The sequence below is a fragment of the Condylura cristata genome, unplaced genomic scaffold, assembly GCF_000260355.1.
Source record: "Condylura cristata isolate star-nosed mole 26May11 unplaced genomic scaffold, ConCri1.0 scaffold00026, whole genome shotgun sequence".
Taxonomy (NCBI): Eukaryota; Metazoa; Chordata; class Mammalia; order Eulipotyphla; family Talpidae; genus Condylura; species Condylura cristata.
Window position 1 is genome coordinate 9,041,852 of NW_004567127.1, and position 2,659 is coordinate 9,044,510.

Here is a 2,659-nt window from a genome sequence, read left to right on the forward strand (position 1 = left end):
ATTCGGGGCGTCAGTTTCCTCATCAGTCTGTTGGAATGGGGCGGTCCCGATAGGCGTTTCAGCGAGGGTTATTATATGCTGTAAGCACCTTTGCACGATGCCCGGCACCAGGTCAGCGCCCAGTAAAAGGTGGCTGTTACTGACTCAGGATTCACTTTCAGCAGTCTTACCCAGAGTGCTCGCTCCCGGCTGTCTTTTTGCTGGCAGGCACCGGTGGGCAGGGTGTGTCCTGCAGTTCTGGCTCCCCGTCCCACATTTATTTATTTGTGGTTAAGAGCTTAGGCTCTGTAGCCAAAATGCCTGGGTACAAATCCAGACTCCCACCTACTTCCTGACCGACCTTGGGAAAGTTACTTCTTCAACTTTCCTGTGTTTGTATTTCATCTGTAATTCATCTGTAAAGATGCATGTAAAGACAACCAGTGTTAGCCGGTGTTTGTTAGAATAAACGAGCTATTATAATTTAAGTGCTTAAAACGCTCGGTGGCCTGTAGTTACTAACTCAGCTAATGTTCATGCCTTATCATTGCTATGTCCTTGATCTTGGCTCCCCGTTGATGTTCTGACTGCCTAGAAATGAGTTTGGACAGTTTTGGGAACTGACGCACCTCACTCGACCAGTACCCCTTCCTCCCAAGTGCCAGAGAAGCCAGAGAATCCACCCTAAAGCAAGCTTGGGGGAAGTACCCCAATACTCCACTAAACATAATTAAGTGTATCAGCAGCGATTAGATTTTCTCTAGTTCTCTGTCTTGCGGGTGTGGGTGTCATTTCTCCCCTCCAGCATACCCAGTGTGCTAAGGCCATTTGTCCACCCAGCTCTCACCACCCCCACAGCCAAATTCCTCCCCACTCTGCCTCTCTCATCTGTCCCCAAACCGGCAGAACCCTCTCCTCAGCCTACATCTGTTGACTCCACTGTCCCTGACCAGAGCTCCTCACCCAGGACAAAGTAAAACAATACGGACTCCGTAGTACCTGGGAGGGGAGGAAGCGTTCACCTCATAAAAGATCAATAAAATTTAAAAAAAGAAGAAGAAGATGGGGGTATCATGTTTACCCATCAAATTAGCAAAGATTAAGGGGGGGAAAAAAGTAGCAAAGATTAGCAAGTGTGTGCAGTTAGTAAGCTCCGGCCCTCACATACTCTGGACTTGTGAACCGGTGTCCAGATAAGATCTTTCTGAAAGCCTTTTGGCAATATGTATCTTGAAAAGGTTCCTATTCTTGGACCCTGTAATTCTGCTTCCAGGAAATTTTTTTCACAAAGCTTCTTCTAAAAAAATGAAAAAGCTGCTAGAAAAATAGGCACGAAGTTGTTTATCACTCCAATGTTTATCATATAGAAAGGGTGGAAAGTTAACATTCCAACAAGAGGAAATAGGGTTAAGTATGCATACACATACAGCCAAGTACAGTCATTCAGAACTCTCCTAATGTGGTGGCAATGTCACAACATAGCAGGTGAAAAAGTGGACCCACAAAATTGGACATTCAGTGTAATCCTAATTATGTGATATACAGACACAGAAAACAAACAAGTGCATACACATGATGAGTTTTGTTTTCTTCTTTTATACTTCGCAGCATTTAAAGTTTTTTTCTATAGGCCCTTCCTGGTGGCACAACAGGTTAAAGAAAATCTCACTGCAGCCACTTCAGCACAAGTTTGATCCCTGGCGAGGGAGGAGACCCACATGGCGTGGCAGACCTCTCCTGTCTCCCCGTTGTTCCCCGCAGCAGTGTACTTCGTCCATCTGCCTGTTCTGCTCCCCACTCTGCCTCTGGTGAATCCTCTCACCCCCTGCACCTCTGACCTGTACGTCAGTTATGTATGCATAAATAAATCTTTAAAATTAATTTTTTCTATAATGCATATCCATTTCTTTTATAGTCAAGGGGTCAGAAAATAATAATAGTTCTGTAATAATTTTTAATAGCTTCAACTCCCATCCCAAACATACACTCCTAGGTCTTAACACCAGTCCAAATTGGTCTGGGGGCCCATCAGAATTTTGGCTATTGGGTTTCCAGTCATGAATACAATAGACTTCAAAATTTTAAATCAAGCACCATGCAATCATGTAGACTATGATCTGTATTCTGGTAAGACACAAATTTTAAGGAGTAATATCTTGCATGGGATCAGATGGTTTGGATCCCTCCTTAATCCAGACCTACCTATCTATTTATATACCTACGAAACCAGTCAAAAGGTGACAAGCCCGCCCTCTAACCTATCCAGGCAAACTGGTTCATTACTTTCATGCTCCTCCTCAGTCCCATCTGTAACGCCTTCACCAGGTAACTCTCCCATATTTCCTGACCATGTTGTCTTAGCTAAAAAGCCTGCCCTGATTACAGCTAAGCATCAACCCCCCCCCCCCACCTACACAACACCCGCAAGAATCTCAGTGGGTTTTCATTGTCTATGTAAAACAGTTTGGCAATGGAATGAGTCATCGCCTATGGCCGCCACCTTTCTTCTTGAAGCTTTAATGTTGTCTCTGAGCTTCTGAGATCTTTCCTAGCTCTGAACGCAGCTTCCTCTCCTCCTAGCCAGTTCCCCAGATGGGTCCTTAATTGGCCCTTCCTGAACGCTAGGTCCCGACGGAGGACCCTCCTAGTTCCCTGAAGAACTGCTTCTCTTGTTTCTGGC